The 22,472-nt window shown below is 32.5% G+C and overlaps 1 protein-coding gene across 3 annotated transcripts in view; it reads right to left on the bottom strand.

Annotated features, from left to right (window-relative positions):
* Positions 1 to 22,472, bottom strand: part of LOC149418188 (uncharacterized) — a 262,111-nt gene that overhangs the window by 167,788 nt on the left and 71,851 nt on the right. The window contains exon 1 of one of the 3 annotated variants that reach the window (XM_089639739.1): positions 11,240 to 11,411. The exons of the other annotated variants lie outside the window; for them this stretch is intronic. The gene's annotated coding sequence lies outside the window, so the exon portion shown is untranslated. Of the gene's footprint in view, positions 1 to 11,239; positions 11,412 to 22,472 lie in introns of those variants that run through there. 3 annotated transcript variants of the gene reach the window in all.

Raw genomic sequence — 22,472 nt, 5'->3', positions numbered from 1 at the left:
GTGCGACATTATTTATTTGTGTTTTAATTACAAAATATGGGCCACTAAATAATGATTTCTTACACGATTTTAATTTTTGTGTTTTTATCGATTGTTGGCGGATAGGATGAACCGCCAAATAACTCGGTCTTGGCACACACTCCTAGTCTCATTCATATTCATAAATCGTCTTCATACCCTTCTATTATTCTGGCTCTTGGCATGGCCCGATACATGCATCTGATTCACTTGATCTTGCCGTGTCTTCCTAGGGCGTCCCCGACTAATAATAATGGTATTTAATGATAATAACTGTAAAGAAATAATTTTAAATAAAGATGGTTAAAAAAACCATTTTGATGGGTGTAAATTAAAATTACAACTTACCGATTTAGGTTGGATCAGTAGGATGTATAGGTCCAGTTAGAAGTTCTACCGAGCCTAACCCTCTGATATGAAAATATCTGGAGTCGGTGAATTATTTTCCCATTTGATCTCTGGTGAGTTGACGTGTTGTTCTTGTATTGCTTTGTATTTATTTTGCTTATATAATGCACTTGCATAATGTTGATTGACTAGATGATCATTTGTGGAAAAGTGTGTGGAAGGGTTTAGTTTTTCCTATGAGGAAGATTTAACCCGGACATAAAATTGGATGACTTGTATAGCGCCGTTTTTGTGCAAAATCACCTCAAGGTCACTGTACAAACTAATAATATATTTCTACAGTGATCTATGTTATTACTTAACTATTTATGGAGATAATATACAGTACAACACTTACCTGGTAGGTCACTTGAGATTAACACTTAATTAACATTATCTAATTGTCTATTAGCGAAATTTAGATACAGGATTTAGGACATAATTGGAAAATTGAATATAACTGAACTTTCTCTTAGGAATGGTATATTTAATTTAACAGCTTAAAAGGGTAAGTTTTTAGTTTAGACCTGAATTCTGTTGGACTTGTTTTCTGTTTCGTTTAGATTTGTTAGTATTATCTTCTTCTTCAATGATATATTAATTTGACGAGTATAACCTTCAAAAAAGTTAAAGAAGCAGTTATTCCTGAAATAATATATTTTTGTTAAAGAAAGACCCATTCCCGGGTTATGAATATCCTGGCAATATTTGAAAATATCACAGTAAGCGGAAGTTGTTGCTTATGGCATGATGGAGACATGTTGCAAATCTAGCAACTGACTGGTGAAGTTGATGGATTATATTAATGCATTATTTATTCTATGAATAATGCCATAAAAAAGGAGTGAATTAATCACTCTATTATAACAACTAATTGCAACAAAAGGAACGCCCTTTCCATAAACGTCATTTTTAATTTTATCTACGATAGCTGACGTGTACCCGGCTTCGATTGAATTTTCTCTACTTTCTATAAATATAATATGCATGTATTATAAATACAAAACTTCCGGAAGAAATTCTCTAAATGACAGTGAAAACCCTATCAAAATCCGTTGGGTAGTTTAGATGAACTAAGCGCATAAACAGACAGACGCGTATAGCGACTTTGTTCTATACTATTTATAGGTAGTCGAAATCGAAAATCAATTTGATATTCATTCATCATGAAAACGATCAACAATCAATTGTTATCACCCTCATGCAGTGACATAATCGATTTCATGCAGGGCTAGGTGTAATGATTTTACGGCACAAATTTACAATTGCCAATAACTCTGCGGGAATAATACGCTTCAGCCATTTGTAAACTATTTTCAACCCCTTGTAATGTAAATTACGTAAATAAGGGTACTATTAAAAAATACTTCCGCAAACAGAGTCTTGAGTTAAGGTACAAAATATAAAAGTTCAGAAATTGCAGGAAATCATGTATGCACGAGCAAATATTATAAATGTTCTGTCGCGTAAGTCATGAATGAAGTAAGCTACTTACGTAAGTATTTGTAAAACTCCCGACTATCAAAATAATTCTTCTTCACGTGTACACTCTTCTTGTTGTGAATTTATTATTTCTAAATTTGCAAGGTGTTCAGTGAGTTCCCATCAAATGTACATGGTGAATTCGATAATATTTTAATTTCGGACGTTACAATAAAAACGGATCAGCGAGAAGTATGCAGCAGTCTCAATTTGTAGAAAAAATATTTATAAAATAATGATGTTAATGCATCGCTAGAAATAGTTTAAATTTTGTAAATTTTCGAATAACTAAATGATTTAAAACTAACAATATTAACGATTCTCAAACGAAAAAATTTCAAACCTAGACTAAATAACACTAAAAAGTCGATAGATGTCGCACATTAAAATAAAAATGGATGTATTTATATAAGACACTATCTAGATTAAATTTAGTTCTGGTAGAATCTTAAATATAGCTGCCAATAGAAAAAAGCGTTAAGATAATGATGGTAACTCTCAGTCGAAGTATAATACAGTTCGAAATGACTTGAGTTGATATGGTCGAATTAGCTCAGTGGTCAGAGCATTTTGCACCAAGAAGAGGTCCCGGGTTAAATTCCTAGATGTAACAGAATATTTTACTGTCTTTTCTGTTTAACATGTTTTGTTTGAAAGTAGTTAATATTGTATTTTTTACCAATTTTTAAATAGGTTCAATAAATTCTTTAGTATTTTTACATCTTGTACCAAAATATATAGGTATCTTATAAACACCGTGTCTAAATACGTATTATATATTATTTTACTTCCGCTAATACGGTCTGGCAGGGCTGAATAAATCACCAGCGTATTGTACTAGCGATATGCGCCCAGTCGTGAAACCACCCTGTGAAGGTTCCCGATGTAAAGCAGACGCCTGTCGCGTCGAATATACCATGTAATTCTACCCTTTACACGTTACGTGGATGAGTTTGCGCAAGTCGACAATCCCCTACGTAGTAATAATACCTACCGCTACGGTATGATAATACACGCTACTAGGTAATAATACCTTCTGGTTGGATACGGCATAACAGCTCTCACTACGAAGTGCAAATACTAGCTCCAGACTAACTTGAACAGCTTCGGTATTTTTATTTTTTTTATTTTTTCCCGACATAACATGACGTTGACTTCGAAATTAATTTCCGGTACAGGCTTTGCATCTAACACGTTACATGCAAGGCTGGCACTATGCGGGCGCAATTGGAGTGCAAGTGTAAAAGGTGCTACTGTGATCACTACCTAGGTGTTTGCTCACCCAAAGCCTAAATGCAATAATTTTAATATGCCCGTAAAAAGACGCTGAGCCGCAGAGCGTGAGAAAATATAACTCACACCAATCAAGCTATTTAATTATACTCATGCACCGTTTCATAAGGTTCCATAATTATGTTTGCGAGTATATACCTATCGATCTTTTTTGCAAAGAAACGTGCAAATGTGAGAAAATATTTACTGTAAAATGAAATGTCTATTAGCACCGTTTGGCTCAGATCCAGCTCTAGTTACATACTGTAAACCGTATTTATCGAAATCATTATTTTTAAAAGACAGACTAATGTTTATAAGACAAGGTTTTATGCATTGCACAAAGGAAAACAAATTATTAAAAGCAATAAATAAGGATAACCAATTATTAAAAGAAATATCAATACAAATTGAAAATATCTCCGGTGTAAAAATCGGCGGCATTTATTCGGCGGCATTTACTCGGGAGAATTTTTTACTATTTAATAAATATTTAGATGATGCAGTACATTTTATTTTGACTATCACACTTTTTTAAATTTGTATTGATATTTCAGGCGACTAATTATTGCTTATAATAATTTATAATTTTCCTCTTCTTTTGAACGTAAAGTGTGCAAAATTTCATAATAAGGTATCGACGCTTTGCTTTGGGTGGGATAGAGAGATTAGGGTAGTTTTTAGAAATCTCTTGTATAAAGTCATCTCTCTGTTATTTTGAAGGTAAAGTGTGCAAAATTTCAACAATATCGGAAACATTAGACTTGCATAAAAAGAAATGCACCCCGCTAGAGACACTTTTCTTACTCTTTATGGTGTATTTGTGTAACAAGCTTTTGTAGACAAACTCTGTAATATAACCTTGGCCGTGGGCCACGAGATCGCAAGTTCAAAATTGAACAAAATAAAGATGAAATTTTTGGCTCTTCATTCAAAGCCCATAAAATTATTTTATTCCATCCGGCCTTATTGTGATCTGGAATGAAAAATAGTTTTAATCCCCTTTGTGAGCCACATATTATATTATTCATGTATGTTTCATTTAAACATTAATGACGTTATGCACTTCACTTAAGATTGCTTTGCCGATATAGACATAAAAGCTTATTTTGGTCTCATTAGACACAATACAATTTTCACGTTTTTGCCTGTTAGTGTTCAATAATCAACTGATACATCACCCAGTGATATTTTTTTAACTAATAAATTGCTAATTGCATGCCCTTAATTAGATAATAAAGAACATTTTCGTATAAAAAAATTATAACATTATTGAACAGAATAATCAGAAAAGGATGTCTTTTCTGATTTTTCTATTTCAGAGTTTAGTTTAGAAATCGCCAATATAGTCTTCAATAATTAAATATTGCAATTTGAGGGTTTACTCAATAAATTTCTTCCAAAAAATAAAAAATAAATTATGTTAAATTTCTTCAATAATCGCAAATTCATTTTGGGCGTCATTTTAATTTAGTGAAAATACATCACTCTGTGTAGGTAAACACCATTATTTAATCAACATAATAGACATGTTTCGTTTCCAATGGTTTCTTCATCAGGATAAATGTATAATGAAAGTTAGTAAATATAATAATAGAAAAAATAAGTAATCAATAAAAGTAATAATAGAGAGATAGGTAATTAATAAATATAATAATAGACATATAAGTAATTAACAAATATAATAATAGACAAATAGTGATTAATTGGTTATTATTAATGAAAAATAATGTATATTTATTTTTCGGAATAACTTTATTGAGTAAAACCTCAAATTGTAATATTTTAATTATTGAAGACAATATTAGAGATTTCTAAACGAAAATCTGAAACAGAAAAATTAGAAAAGGATACGGTCACATCTAGGACTCGAACCCAGGACCCTTGTCTTGCCGGGACACCGCTCTACCACTGAGCTAATGGGACCCTATCCCCCTCGGTCACTTTTAACTGTATCATACTTCGAATAAGAACTACCAACATTGTCTTCATTTTTTCACCGCACATTTTTACTGTCAACTATCTTTATGTATGATCGCAAGATTCAACCCGAACTAAGTGCAATCTAGACAGCGTCTTTTTAGATAAACCTATTTTATTATTATTGTTTTTTAATGTGCGACATCTATTGACTTTTTATGCAAGTCTAGAATGAATATTTATTGTCCTAGATGTGACCGTATCCTTTTCTGATTTTGCTGTTTCAGATTTTCGTTTAGAAATCGCTAATATTGTCTTCAATAATTAATAAAATAATTTCAGTAATAGCTAGTTAAAATAAGTACTTTCCTTAACACATTATTTATAAGTTTAAAAATGTCTAATATATTATATCCTATATACATACATTGTTAAATTTTCATTTGATTAATATGGCTTCTACAATCCAGCTTGCATCTGCCAAATTGGTGCAGACTTAATAGTCTTCAGTAGCGCATTATAATATTGCATTCTTTTGTATAGTAAACTGTTTATGTAATGGCTTATGAATGTCTTTATGTTATTCATTATTTTATGAATAAATATCATCACCTTCAAGGTCAGCATCTGTTTTACTATTCGCCAATTTAATTCCTTTAACATTGTCGTTACTCTTGAAAATCTATTTTAAATATAATAATGCAATGAGCAGGCAGCATTCTGCTGATGCAATCGTATTTGATTCCACAATAATTTAACGGTAATTGAGTTGTTTTAAGTTTCAAAATAAGTTAACCAGTTCTCCTGTCCAAATAAGAATCCAATCAAGCTTTAAATTGATTTATACTAGTAGAATTGATGACATGTTGTGGAAGCTTGTTCCATGCATCCACTACTCTATTTGCAAGGAAGTGTTTCCTAGGATTGGATGCAATAGGTTCATAAAACAAGATTCTATTCAATGTACCTGCGCGTTCAACACGCTCTTGTGCCCTGTTCAGGGTTGATCAAAGCAAAACGAACTCTAAGCAGAATTCTTGCCTGAACAGACTATGCGATAATTACAATAGCGTATTATCAAATGTTGATATTTTCAGTTGCAAACTTACCAAATACAAGACGTCCATAAAATAATATATCTCTGATGGTTTGTGAATAATGTTTATGTCTCTATTGTTTATATCTTTATTATGGTTTGATTTATATCTACAACCTCTCTCCATGGCTATAAATGTATTGTTTTGTAAATTTTTCGTTTTATATATTTTGTTTTGTATAATTTTTTTAATTCATATTCCTTTCTCACAAATTTAAATAACCTTTTCCATATTATGCTGTCTCAGTTAAAGTCACAAGGAGGAAATCCATAATTGGTTTTATTTTACTATAAATACTTATGTACAAACTGATTAAATGTAAATTAAATTCAAATAAGTATTATTCTAATTGCCATATTTAGAAGAACTTATTTTTTTGTGTTCTAATTTTTATATTTTCAATTTACGTTTATCCCGACGAAGAAACCATTGGTTTCGAAACATATCGTTTATGTTGCTTAAATAGTGGTGAATACAAAGTGATTTATTTTCATTATGTTATGCTTTCTAGTTTTCTTTGGATAGGGAGCACGTTTTAACAGCTCTGCAGCCATTGTCTATGGACTGGTTAATGTTTTACATTGTGAAAATATAGGTACCTATGCAAGGACAATTACTATTTTATTATTGAACGGATGAAACCGTGGGTAGTGTCATTCACACGACCGGAATTCAATCTGAAAGGAGAAAGCGGAAACTGAACAATCTTTTTCACAAATAAGGGCACACTTAAGCTAGAATCCATTGCAGGATTTCTTTAAAGAGAAAATGATGCAGTGATAATCAGATAAAAGGTTCTTCTAGAGAAAATGATCCAGCGATAATATGATTCAGGGTTGTGCCAAACAAATTTTAAAGTTTTTAAATTTTTCATTTAACTGTTTAATGAGTGCAATCATATAAATTCAATAAACAATATTTCTTCCTTTTTAAATAGCGTAATAAATAAACTCAAATTGTAATATTTAATAAGACAATATTGGCGACTCTCAAACACAAATTTGAATTAGAAAAATCGGGAAAAGATTCCGTCGCATTTAGGAATTGAACCCTTGAAATCTCAGCCTTACCACTGAGCTAATTGGACCTTATTTCCTTCGGTCATTTTCAAATGTATTATACTTCGACTAAGAACCACCAACATAATCTTCATTTTCTTAACGCTTATTTTTATTGGCTACTATATTGATGTATGATTGCAAGATTCTTCTCTAACTAAATTAATGACGTTGCATTTAGTATTGGAAGAATGAAGAAGAAGAAGGGGATAGTGTCGGATTAGCTTAGTGGTAGAGCAAAGCCCCGGCAAGGATGAGATGATCAATTCTAGCTGCAGGTGAATAATTTTATAATTTTTCTGTTTCAAATTTTCGTTTGAGAGTTGCTAACATTGTCTTTGATGATTGATAATATTTAATTAAATAGATATATAGGAATGGGCATAACATAATGAAGTGTTAAATAAGTAAGGATAATAATATTACCGTAAATAATTTATATATTTTAGTGTTTTGTGAACACCTGACTGTGGAGGTGTTCACGAAACTTGTGCCGATGTGTTTAACATAAATATACCACTCACTAGATCAATAATTTAGGGGTTTTTGTATAAAACAAATTGGTCCTAAAAAACCACAGATATGCCAATATATAGACAATAAAAATCTCATTCGAAGCCTACTTATTGCACTGTACACCAATGAAAAACTCTGAAAGTTTATTCCATAGATTTTCAGAGTTTTTCATTGGTGGATATAGTTAGGCAATCATATGACGTCACAATATTTCGGTTCAAATTTTCGATCGGAGTTATACCTTCTTGGTGTGTAGCACGTATTTTTAAGATACCTAGTATTGTTGTGAATTGATTGTATCATTAAATAAAAGAATAGTATAAAGTACTGTAGTAAATACAAAAACAGGAAATACGTAATTATAATAATTTTTATACTATGTTATAGTATATTTGCGGCACGTTCCAGAGTGTAAGATACTCTCAGTATCACCCTGGTGTAAGACCACCATTCAGAATTGAAACGTTGCTTTAAATGGCTTTAGCCGTGTTTGGTGACCAGATCTAAATAGCCAGGTACCTCCTCACCTTTCTCCTTCCCATTTACTTTCCCTCCCCACTACCTTCAACCTCACAACATACCCCAATTGGGGATGCCATAGTCTACTGGCTCCAGACGGTTGGGAGCAGTTGGGACTCTTGTGCCATACCATAATCGTGTTTTATTCGATTTGGTGTTATTAAATTATGAAATAAATCTTTTCTTTTGTTTGTATCCAGACTGAAACGTTATAAAATAATGTATGGGCGTATTCTGTGTGGATTGTTTTAATGATGTAAGTTTTTTCAATTGTGCATGGAGAAAAATGTAATTTATTAAGAATCTCTTTCAATTATTGAAAATTCCTGTTAAAAACGGGATTTCAGGCTTACGAATGAATTAACAAGTTTCCTGATAAACTTTAAGTAAATTACGAATATATTAACATGATGTCGGAACATGTGTTCATTAAAATCCGAATATTTTGAATTATAAAGGCAAATGCAAGGCGATGAAAATGCATATTGTGCTGATTCAATGCGATTTGTCTTGATAATATATTATGACGAAATGTATTTTATTCGGATTTCCATGAACTCGTGGTCCACCATAGTGATATCAGGAAACCTTTTTGATTCATTCGTAAGGCCTGCAATCCAGCTTTTAACCGAAATTACCAATAATAAAAAAATAACCTATCTTTCTCCGTATTTATATATAACCTATTTTTCTCCGTATGAGGTTTCGTTACAAAAGTGGGTAATTCGTTCTTTACAAAACAATAATTAATCTCACAATATGTTTTAGTAACAAACATCGCATTGCGCATCGGTTAAGGGTTTTTAAATTTTGTTTTACCTACTATTTATGTCGTTAATTTCTCTACAAAAGGTATTTGCACCCGTTTCTATTAAAATTGCGCAACCCTGATCTTAAATATCTCAAAAATAATTAAAAATGAAACACTGTCTTTGCCTTTATTTCATAATTTAAAGTAAAAATAAATAAAATAGCTCGCACCCGTAAAAGATACATTTACACATTGGAGTGGACCCATCCTTTCCCAAAGGCTTTGTGAGGAAACTGGTGGTTTAACCTCCTTAGCCGCACACTTCAGGACTCATTTATTTTTAAAACGATTCTATACCCTTCAATATCCCTGCATGCATTATTGTTAGTACGAAATATATGCATACTTACATTCATAGTAACTCAAAATAAGGACACATCAGAGATGTGTTCGCCTAATGTTTTGGCATCTAAAGTCAAATAATAAATAATGCAAACACTGTTTACAGGTGTGAGTATGATCCAAACATAAAAATATAAAAGCCACGTATCGAGGGTAGTTTAACCCACTATCACGGGGCAGTCTCTGCAAGAATGAGCGTGGCGAGAGGCCTGGCCACAACGATCCCAAGCACCAGCGAACTTTAGCCGGTTTTGTTTTTAAATTATTCAGTTTGGTTGGCTAATTTGGCCTCAAATCTATTATAAATTTGTACATTAAAATATCACTTGAAAGGAATACTTGCTTTAGCTAGATCCATTCTGAGTAACATTCCACAGGCGTCTAGACGACGTACGATCCAAAAGATAGTATCTCTGAATGTGATAAATCTTTCCGATTTTAACCATAAATTTCCAACACTTTATTCTTGCTAGGTTACGAACATATTGCACTGAAGCTTGCTTCAGTATACGACTTTTTGGTTTTCTAATAGAAAACAAAACTTTGAAATTAAAGAAAAAACTGTCAAACATTTTTTTTCCGTTTTTCCCCATTTTCTTAATAATCGATTTTAGTCAAATACCTGATTGGTGTATAATATAAATATTCTCTTAGAAACTTATATCATTTTTATGTTTCCTAATAATCCGTTAAATCGATTGATGGAAATCGCCGAATCATAAAATTAAGTATATCACTTTTACTATAAAATTGCATAAACTACAATATTTTCTAAGTAGAATTAACTTGATCAGTTTCTCGTCTTAAGTCGAAAACTTAACGACCTAAGTATAGAAGCCATACACACAAATGTCTTGGACAGACCCACGGTTGAAATCATTCTAGCAAGTCTCTAAAATAAAGTGGGAATCTTAACTACGTAGGTGATGAAGTCGTGTAAAAAAGATATTTGGAAGCGGCCCGGCGTAATGGACGGACCTACGGTTGAATTTTCCCTAGCAGGCGTAGAAAAGTGATCTTTCCGTAGGATTTATTACAATTATTTCTGATGATAGTTATTACTAAAATAGCAGATGTTTTTAGAGGAATCCCTTGAGAAGTTACTAATTCATCGTCTAGAAAAATAAAATCGGGTGCTTACCGCTAATTTTATAGACGAAAAACGTTTTATAATTTTTTTTAAAACTGTTTTAACTAAAATATTTTAATTGTAAGGTACTGTTTTCATTAATCTTAAATAAAAATATCTTTCGTTACGATTTCGTCGGAATTAATTAAAGTGTGAGCCTCGAGCAAGCTCCCGCTGTCAGTCTTGTGCCGCCTTAACTATGTTACGCACTGTGCCTCCATACTAAACCTGTTAAAGAATCACATATTCAGTAAAGGAATCAATAATCATATTAAAACATTCAATACAATAGTATCTACGTGGCTCAGATCAGACCTAAAATTTTATGGAAAGATATTCAAAAATCTAAAACACTTTGGAAAAATATTTGTAGAATAACAATTTATTATCATTAAACAGTTCCTGTTAAAATAACATACATATTAAAGATGCAGTAGAAAACAAAGCACATGTAAAAAATCATTAATAAATGAGTGTTGTGAAAGATTACAGATCAAAAAGAAAAAATATCGCAATCTTAAAAGAAACTCCACTCTCTTTCCGCTAAGCGCCACGTAATTAAAAACCATGTCAGATTTCTATGGAGTACACAGACATAGACAACCCATAATCACACACCATAGAGAAAGTTAAAAAAGACTTGCATGTGTAAAGTAATAGATATAGAGGATAATATAAGAGTACCTACCTTGTAAGAGCTTTCATTTTCAGGCGTTGGCATCTGAAACGCTGAGGTGTTGGGTGTTAGGGGTCGCTCGGGTGATGGGGAGACGATAGGTGGGCGCTAGGGGGGCGCTAGGGGGGCGCTAGGGGGCACTTGAGCTTCTGGACGCTGGTGGTGATAGACGGTAGTCGAAGTTACATTCACATCGCTTATTTCGCTGGCAAATATTCTGAAAACACTTAACGCACATGTAAATCGAAATGGTCAGTAGCGCAAATAAACGTGTAGTTTTCATTTAGTTTACATTTAATAAAATGTACATTTTATGTTCATAAAAAAATATTTTTAATGAGTTTTTAAAAGTGATAAATGACAGTAGGGAAGAAGAGATTTTACCAAATAACTAAAGTTCATAATTTATAGTTCAGCAAATTATTTTTAAAATTTATTGAAATGCAAACATTTTAAAAACTAACAATTTTCATTACTACGGCAACACTAAGGTATTTTAGGTTTTTAGAAACCTGCCCAGGGGCGTAAAATTAAAGTTTTAAATTTATCTATTAATTAATTGTTTCAATTATACTCGTTTTTAATGGTACAATAAATAAGTGTACTAAATTCCAAAAAGAAAAAAATGGATTTGAAGTTATTAAATTCTAAAAGTCATCTCTTAAATAACCCCCTACACTACATTACTATCTAAATTAAATAATTTGAAAAACATTTTATTTTGTTACCGTTTTTTTTAAACCGAAAATGATTACGTTTGTCATTCCATTGTGTATCGTTTTTTTATTTTTTTTTTTATTAATTATAACATTATAATTTTACACTCGTAGTGTGTAATAATCGTAATAATATTAATTATTTTTTAAAATACTAACGTTAATTATCATTTATTTTTTGTATGTTTTGTTCTCTCTTTGTCTTAAGTTTACTTCATACAGTATCCTTTTCGTTTACACGGAAAAAAACTACCTGATTAAATATTGCTAATTTATTAAAAACCTCTTCAAATTATTCGTAATCCTGTTGAAAACGGGACTGCAGGCCCTAAACGAATGAATTGATAGGTTTCATGTTCAACTTTTAGTGAAAAAGTAATGTATTATCGCATAATAAAAATCATCACATTGAACACGTATTCCGATATATTCGGAATGTACTAAATTTTGACTAGGAATAGGCTCGCAAAACCGTTTCTAACAAGATTTTAATTAATCAGTAATATTAGTTTAAAGGGAATGTACTAACTTGACGTCGGAACACGTGTTCATAAAAATCATTATATTTTCGCATTTCGTCATTATAAATCAACAGGGCAAACGCATTTGTATTAACACGTGTTCCGACATATTCGGAACGTACTAAAATTGGATTATGAAACGGCTGGCAATCCCTTTTTTAACAAGATTTTGATAAATCAGCAATATTAGTAAATAAAAAACATTATATTTTCGCATTTCGTCATGTTTTGGATGTATAAACAGGGCAAATGCAATTGCATGAACACGTGTTCCGATATATTCGGAAAATGCTAACATTTTATTATAAAATGGCCTGTTGTGCCGTTATTAACAGGATTTTAATAAATCAGCAATGATCATTTTTCTCCATGTATTTTCTCTACACTTTGTCTGTATAATACTGCCACAAAGGCGGAACCACGGGATGCTATATTTTTACTTATGACGCCAGAATAACACTTTACCTAAAACAACTGGTTTCTGGTTAATACCATTTTCTGTATGTAAACTGAAATCATCTGTAAATGTGTGTACGAGAGTAGAAATAAATAAAAAATATTTGAAATATAATTTAATTTAGCTCACTTAAATAAAAACTGTCAGATATAAATTTCAAGGACTCGTAAGCAACTTACGGATGCTTACAGTTTAGGTAATAATAATAACATAACATTTATATAGCGCAGTTTTGTGTTGTTTCACTTCAAGTGCGCTTAAAAATATTTAAACGTTAATATGAACTCTTGCTAACTCTCCGTGGCGTGCTGTGACTTTTCGTAAATTTTCACATTTGGCGATGTTCTCAATTGCGTATCACATTCTTGAGTATAAAATTATAAAAGTTTGTGTTGGGAAGCTTCGGGCTCGATACACATTTTTTTATTCAGTTTATATTTTGCTAGTCCTGTTGTTGTAATGTGGATGGTGAAGATTGGTGGATTCTTTAAAATCGCTCTACAGCTGTCATAAAAAATAATTGAATTTAACCATAAAGCAGGAATATGTAAAGGTAAGTAATATTTTATCAACAAAAATATTTAATCATTTATGACAATATTATCGACACTCAAAAAATAATTGAAACAGAAAAAGATTTGGTAGCATTTTTTTTTTTACATTTTTTGTTTGAGAGTCTCTAATACTGTCTTAAATGATTAAATATTATACTCACTAAGTTATTTAAAAACTAAAAAAACACAAAAATAATATTTCAAACTCGCGATCAGTTGGCTCTGTCGTTATAAAATTTCGAACGGCTTGTCCGATCTGAAATTCGTGGATCTGCGAAACTATTTTCATGCCATCATGATGGTAACTAGGTGGAGCTTTAAAACATCCATTAAACTGTCAAAAATATTAAAACAAGACGCTAATTTTTACCATCTATGAAAATTTGGATTTTGGATATTTTTCGGGATTATATATATTTTTTGTTGCAATTGCGAAAGCGTTCAAAAGTCACCGCACCCCACTGTAAACTCAGAAGGTAGGCAGGCACTATTAAGATGTGAACGGTAATATGTAATTAGGAACATGCAATTTAACGAGCTGGGGAAGAGGTTACACCGGATCGACATTTCTAGTTTAAATTTGCCAACGGAACCTTACCTTTACCAGGCCACGTGGAAATATCATGTGGATTGTGAAGATCCCCAAGCTGTAATGAATTTGACTGCATTTCATCCAAAATACATTACATATGTATTTTGTTTGAAAATAATCCAATCAATAATACACGTTGAAAATAAATATTATCCTCATTTTCAATATTTCAAATCAATTAACATTTTTAATCTTTGTTTGTTAGAATGATCGGACTCACTGAATAATTATTATTGCAACAAGTCGTTATTAAAAATGTTGATTTTCATGCATAGAATAAAGAATAACACAAATGCTTTGTAGGCGTGTTTCGTGTTCCAAATATTTATTCCAAGTTTAAATTTCCAATGCAAAACTGTGTTTACGAAATTCAATTGGGATGAAGATGTACGATGTCAAAAGAGTGTAAGTGAAACAAAGCGCTGGGCTATTTGGGCTAAATGGAACATCTGTTTCCATCCAAATTTGTATGGAAGGCACTTCTAGCGTTTCCATGTTTGTGAAAATTAATTAAGATTTTTGTGTTAAGAGCCCTAGAGACGATCAATGGCAATTATTGTCAATTATTATTGAAAAACGAACTAGACGATAAATGTAAAGAAGTATCAATACGTAGTTTCACACTTATGAAAATATTACTAGAAGTTCTGTGAACAGTAGGCTCAGCATAATGTTGTTTACTGCGACTTGACAGTTCGCAACAGTCGCAATGTTGCAACACTTACGCGCTCTGGCGGAATAAAAAGGTACTCTCGAACACGGTTACCATCTTCACGGGGATTGACTGGAAATGACTTCAGACTGGACTTCGCTATGCTAAGTCAGAAATATTTTCTAGTTGGGAATGTTTATTTTGCGTTCAGGAGGGTCAGGACGAAATATTGACAGTAATATCTATCATATTCTAGACATTTTATGTGCATTATTAATATGTATGGACAAGCACAAAGGATTACACACAAATATTGTTTAAAAATATAAACAAATAAAATGCAGAATTTATAACACCAAATTCTAATTTATTATGAAAAAAGAAAACGAAAAATGCACATTTTTTACACAAATTTGTATTAATATTTAAAGTCTTTAACCTGTTTTAATAAATAATGTTTAGACAAAAATGACTTTGAAGTGTTATTTTTTTCAGAATTTAAAAAAAATGTTTGTTAAATTTGGAAAATGTAATAATCTAATGCGTTTATTATAATTATTAGATATCAAATACACATTTTCTCTCCACGCGAGCGATTGCTACCCAAATCACAAGGTGGTGATTTTCAGGAATAATATTTTTTTCGATTTAAGAATGAAAAATTTTATAAGTCTTAAGAATATGTGATAAACGGTGAAATATACGTACTTTAAACTGCAGTAAGCCGTTCATATTATGTTTGTATTTAGAGGTTTGATATTATTAATTAAATCGAATGACTAAATCGAAAACCGAACACCCGGAAATCTCCATCGCTCGAGTGGTTACAAGCTTTATAAGATTGAGTTATAATAAACATCTATTTAAGTTTAGACCTTCTAAGCTAAGTGTATCATTTAATATTTAGATTGAAACCGATGACCTATTAATTTCCATTTCAACTTGCCTTAGTATAATTTTTAGGAATCATTCTAAATATATTTTAATACCTACCCTCGATTAATTTGATAAGGTTGCTATCATTAAGGGGTGCGTCACACGTAATGTAATGTTTATGTGTAAATTTGTACACATACATACTTGTACACACCTGTAACTTGGTTTACTCGTGCACTGATGTTGTTGGGTCAATAGGTGTGCACAAGAACACACGAAATGCTAATTTCGTTCCCGGTTTAAATATGCAAATGCGATTTTAATTTGCATTTGTCTCATTGCTGGCGCAAGATAAGAAGGCTGTTGTTTTTTTGATCAACGCATCCCACGCGTACAATGTGTGTTATTGTTTTAACAATTAGTTCTGGTGTCATGAAATCATTATTCGTGTAATGCCAGCTTTATATTTGGCGTAATATTTTTTTGAAACCGCATATACAGGTTGAAATTATACTTAATTGTTTTGTCTGATAAGTCAAAGGCAGAAAACACACTGAGAAATCGTACTAATAAAATATAAATGAATTAAATTAATAAAAACGGGACTGCAGGCAATTGATAAGTTTCATGTTTAACTTTCAGTAAAAAATAATGTATTATGCGACGTCGAAACACGTGTTCATAAGAATCATTATATTTTCGCATTTCATCATTAAATATTAACATGGGAAATGCAGGTACATGAACAAATTTTATTAGGAAACGGTCCGCAATCCCGTTTTTAGCAAAATATTGATAAATCAGCAGTATTATTTTTTCTCCGTGCAATATTATATAAAATTACTTAAGTTGCATAACAATAATAATTAAGTACTACATATGTACATATGTTATTGTTAGCAAAGTATTTGACTATCATACTCGTATATATGTCGGTAGCAAGTAGCAGTATATCGTTACAAAATGGAAACAAATAATATTGGTTGGCATCAATAAGAATCTCACAGTACATTTTTATCAATAACTGAAGATTTTAATCTTATTTTCAAGCAATAATTATTAGCCTGAAACATCTATATAAATTGAAAAAATATTAAAAAAAACATGCCGCTGACGGTAATTGAACCCGCAGCCTTCTGATTGCCTTCAGGTTCTCTACCAAGTTAACATTACGTTATCCCTTGTGTTATGCGTAAAAAAACCTCTTCTCTTAAACATTAATTAGATCGTCATTAAAAATAATTTTAATCATAGACTAAAAATAATTTTATTATAAGCTAAAGAAAATATATCCAAGTAGTGTGGAACAACCAACCAATGTTTAAATAATAATATAACTTTCACAGATCTTCAACTGCCTAACTTAATAAAATCATAAATTTATTTATTTTTATTTTTTGTTTTTATTTTTTTTAATATATAAAACACATTTTTAAAGATATTATTCACTTCACTAAACTCGTGAAATTCGTGTTTTTAGATGGCAATAAATAATAATAAATATATCAAAGTTTTTTCTAATTTTAAATATAATAATTGCTATTATACCCTAAATTCTACAATATAGCATTAGTCCTAACATAGAAGGAAATCGTTTATTTTATTTTGATGATGATCTCATTTCAACTGTCATTTAATAATACGATAATCATCCAAAAAAAGTATAATTTATTTTAAAACGAATCGAACTGTAGATCGATAGGTGGTAAATGCAAAAAATAGGTGCAAATTATGGCACCGATTGGGGCTAGTTCAGCCACGAATTGAGTTGCACAAAAAATTTGTGGATTTAAACAAATGAACGGTTTAAATTTTATCTTCTTCGAAGTGGAAAATAAAATGTAATAGATACTGTACGCTTTTGTTTTATTTACGTCTCATAGAAATCGTTGTTTCTCCCTTGCTGTCATGGTGAGAAATGTGATCTAAACGGCGATAGAGAGAGAAAACACCACGCTTTATATTCAAATTTAGAAATCAACCACAGAAGAATTAAAGCGTAAACCTTTATGAAACCGAAGATTCCGACCGCAATTTGAGAAAAAGTTATCAAACTTGTGAATATGACATCATATGCCAGAGGTTTTATTTTTATTTTATTTTATTTTATTTATTTTTCATGTTCTCCGTAAAACGGTTATTCACCAATACATTATGGAGAAGATTACAAATTAGACAAAAAGTATAGCAAAACACATAAAAAGGTCAGTTTCACTACTTTGTGACATACGTCAAAAGATAATTGTTAAACTGCCTGTAGGTTACGTTAAAAATGTCGATGGTCAATGCAGACTCGTTGAGCAGTTCAGTCGCTCTGTTGACTGGGGCGTTCTGATAGGCAGAAGTCCTCGCTTTTGGAGCATAAAAAAGGGTATGGGACCTTCCACGAGTATACTTGTCTGGGACATATAAGTTAATCTCTTTCAAAATAGGTGGATTATGTATAGTTCCAGAGATTATCTTAAAAAAATGTTTTCCTAAAAATATTTTTCGGCGGGCTTCTAATGTATTAAGATCGAGCATTCCTGCTAAGAATAAGGATGGATACAGGAAAGGGTAGTACATATATTCCCTCATATAAAGGTAACGCATGAATCTCTTTTGTACTTTTTCTATTTCGAGAATATGGTTTTGCTCAGAAGGGGCCCAAATAATGGAGCTATATTCCAAGATACTGCGAACAAGTGCTTCATACGTTCTTCGGATTGCGATTCCGTTGGTAAATGATCTTGAATTACGAAGAACAAATCCAAGCATTTTGTTGGCACGGGAGACAATATCAGATATATGGGATTTGAAAGAGAGATTTGCTTCAAAAATTACGCCTAGGTCTCGAATCTCATTTTTACGTGTTAATTCATGTTTATTAATGTGGTAGGGGAACAGGAATGTATCTTTGGACCTTGTAAATGTAACGACACTGCATTTCTGAATACTGAAGGGTAAGTTGTTCAGTTCCGACCATTTGACAAGAGAATCAAGATCGTTCTGCAGAAGAATGGAATCGATGTAACTTTTGATTGCTTTGAAAAGTTTTATATCGTCAGCAAAAAGGAGATATTTTGAGTGGTTTATAGTGTTGCCAATGTCATTGATGAATAAGAGAAAGAGAAGGGGTCCTAGATTCGATCCTTGGGGAATCCCGGAGTTAGTTTTGTATTCATGAGAGATATGGTGTCCGTAACTGACATACTGACGACGATTGCGTAAGTAGCTAGCCACAAAAGCGAGGAAATTCTGAGAGAATCCGATGTCACTTAATTTTTTTAATAAAATATCATGGTCGACTTTATCAAATGCTTTCTCGAAGTCTGTATAAATCACATCAACAGGTACAAAATTTTCAAATGAATTATTAATATAGGTAATGAGATTCATAAGATTCGTTGAAGGTGACAGTGTGGGACGAAATCCGTGCTGATTTTCGGTGAGTGCGTGTTTTGTTTGGTTATATATCTGTGAATAAATTATGGTTTCTAAAAGTTTTGCGGGTGCTGACAACACAGCTACAGGTCTGTAATTATCTATTTCTGACTTTTTTCCTTTTTTATGTATAGGCGTTACTTTCGTTAGTTTCCACATTTCCGGAAAGATATTTTTGCGAAGTGATAGGTTAAAAATATGTTTTAAGATGTTAAGAATAGTTCTAGTAGCGAAACAACACAGTTAACCTGAGTATTTGCCGGATTTACTTAGTGTAGAAGTACACCTTAAGGAATTGTTATGAGGTGTCACGTTAAAAAGTTCTATAACAGTTTGATATAAGTGGGTACATAATATGTTGATAACTTGTCATTTATCAATAATCATTTCTAATTTTTTAGCACATCTCAGAATCAATAAAGTACCGTATTGCATCGATTACGAGTCAAAAGTTTTTATGTTGTTGTTGTTTCAGAATTCTGGGTACATCTTGTAAACTATGGCGTCCTTACCATGTAAAAAATAATCAATGAATGAATAGAAATTCATAGAATGGGTGCAAATGTTCTGGGCAAAAAATGTCCTGAAACGGCAAATGGATTCAGAATACTTTTTGGTCAGGTGAATGAAAATCATCTATATAAATAAAAATGGTAATGTTCGTTAGTTCAAAATTTTAAATCTCCGAAAGTTCTTCAGCGATTGCTTTGAAATTTTGACACAACGTGGCATTGGAATAGGCGTGTGTTTTTATATACATATATTATAAAGATGTCACCTGTGACAGTGAACAATGAACTCATCGATTTGCTTTGAATTTAAGTATCATCATTTTCACAATCCAAAGTGTTTGTTTATAAAATACCTGCCATTTAATAAATTGGACCTGATTTATCGCGAGAATTTGAACATGTTTTTCGCCCCCGATTGTCCCGTTTAACACTCTAACGCCGAACGACTGGAAACTACGGAATCCAGTACCCATGCACTGCATCTCACTTGATAATAATGGAACGCGTTTCGACGAGATACTAGTACGCAATAGTGCCTGAATGACTATCCCAGGGCCGTTTTAGTCCGCGCGGGAGCTCCTGGGCACACTGAGTTTGGGGCCCCCCTTATTTTCGTATCCAGAATATGCCTTGGCTCATTAGTAAGTCGGCGCACAGCAGGGTCAGGACTGAGTATGGGGGCCCTGCACTAAGTTTTGGGGCCCTTTTTGAAAGCCGAGTACGTACACAAACGCACAAAAGAATATTTCTGTACTATGAGTTCCTGGCCTCCCAAAGCCGGGGGCCCCTGGACTCGTGCTCCGCTTGCCATCGTGGTAAAGACGGATCTCGCTGTTCCGTGATATTACAAGGGTCTGCTCTAGTAATAAATAAAATTTTATTATTTTTTAAAAATAAAAATGGCTTTTAAATTTGATCGAATCTATAATCTATAAATCATTACGTTGTATTTTCAAATTTAAGATTAAATAAAGTAATTGAAGTACAATCTACGGGTAAATTCAGTATACGAGAAAGACTTACAGTACCTACATAGTGATTTATTAATTACATTGGAGTACGTAAAATTATATTTTATTATGGCAATACTCGGAAGCGGGAACTCCGGACTCCCGCCACAATTTTCCTATAAACCCCGTGATTTATGGTTAAGAAGCTAAGAACACATTATTAGCCAACACACATAACTTCGCTTCGGTACATTTTTACTGCCAATACATTCATACAATACATATTGATATTGAATTCCTACGTTTTTTACCGCTGTGCGAATGTGGCGAAAAAACGAAATTCGCAATACTAGCGCCATCTATGATCAGTACTAGTTTACTAGAAATTCTGTTTCGCATAATTGATATTATATATTGTGAGAAATTCTTCATTATATTTCATATATGATTATCTCCTATGGTCCTACCGCTGAGAGCTCCATTTTCTGCAATGTACTATAAAATTACTAGTCGTTTATGAAAAAGAGGAAAATGTTACAGCAGAGTTTTCAGCAATATGTATTAATGTAAATCGGTGGTTTTAGGTTAGAAACTATCTAGTATTGTGCATGTTAAACGAAAAATAATAATTATTATTGAACCACTTCTGATTTAAAAGTTGAAAATATGGCGCCTGTGTGGTGATTCTTCACAAACACGGCGCTAGACAAATAATCCAACTATTATTAGTTTTACACAAAATAAGCATTATACACTCCCTATAAATTGACGAATACAAAAATATTTGATATCGTAATAATTATTAATAATGTCGAATCACGTGTAGTTAAGTGAAAATGCACAAAAAATGTATTTAAAGATAGTGCGAAATGGGCTAGAATGTTAGGTTGAATAATTATTATTCATCCATTTAAGAACACGATTGTCAAAGGGTTTGATTTCCCTCCCACCAGAGCGCGCAGTTGTCGCGTAAATTACTATTAAATTTTTCACCAAAAGCGGACAGCTCGCCCGGTATTCGGTAGGTACCTACCTACACTTGTTCAAATTCGGTAGGTACTAGCCTAGCCTATAATATGCGTGGGGTACCTACACTAAACTTGTCCAAAGATTAGTTAGATACATACTTTACTTGGCCTAGTGTTATTTATGCGGTAGGTACCTATATACTAGTTCAGAGATAACTTAGGAAGGACTTGTTTAGTCTGTCGTGTGTATGTGTATGTAAGTTATTCGACTTGTTTATAAGTTGTGTGTGTTAGGTAGGTACCTAAAGGCAGCGGCCCGGGCCCTCCAGATGCGAAGCGCGCCTAGACAAGGCCAAAAAATTTAGCGAATCAACACAGACGGAGACGCGCCGTTATTTGGCCTTTTGGCCGTCTGAATCTAGCACTAGCTATAATACTAGTAGTCGTAACAAGCGTCTGCGAATCGGACCTAGCGAACTTCAGGCATTATCAACTAGACGAGACCTTCATCAATCACGAATTATTGATATTTTAATTATTATCGTTTAGGTACTTCTACTTTCAGACTTAGACAGACAAGCGAGAAGGATATTCGATAATTCACACTAGACATTTATCTAACGTTCCATTTCCGATACAAGGTGGCCGTTTTGGATACTACTCAAGAGCGTGGATTCTACCACAAGGTGTTAAATTGGAATGATCAATTTTAATAATGTGACCTTAGAACGGGATACCCCAATAATGTACTTACTTTGTGAATCTGCTAGAGAGGTTTGTGGAATAAGTACGCAAGGTAGGTGAAAGAAAGGTAGGTATGTGAGGTAGGTAGAAGTGCCTTGTCAAAAAATCTATTGAAGGTGTTATCCAAGTATAGAGTGAACACGAATCTCACACAGGCAATTGCATCTCTGTATGAGAGAACCGTTGCATTAAGATGAACGGTGGTTTCACGTGGTGGTTTGATATCACAAAAGGTGTTACACAAGGCTGCGTAATGTCCCCGTGGTTATTCAATCTATAC

The sequence above is a fragment of the Hesperophylax consimilis genome, chromosome 14, assembly GCF_061612785.1.
Source record: "Hesperophylax consimilis isolate HC1 chromosome 14, BYU_Hcon_1.0, whole genome shotgun sequence".
In the NCBI taxonomy this organism is placed as follows: Eukaryota; Metazoa; Arthropoda; class Insecta; order Trichoptera; family Limnephilidae; genus Hesperophylax; species Hesperophylax consimilis.
The sequence above is the reverse complement of the archived record's forward strand: the minus strand, read 5'-3'. Positions and strand labels throughout refer to the sequence as shown.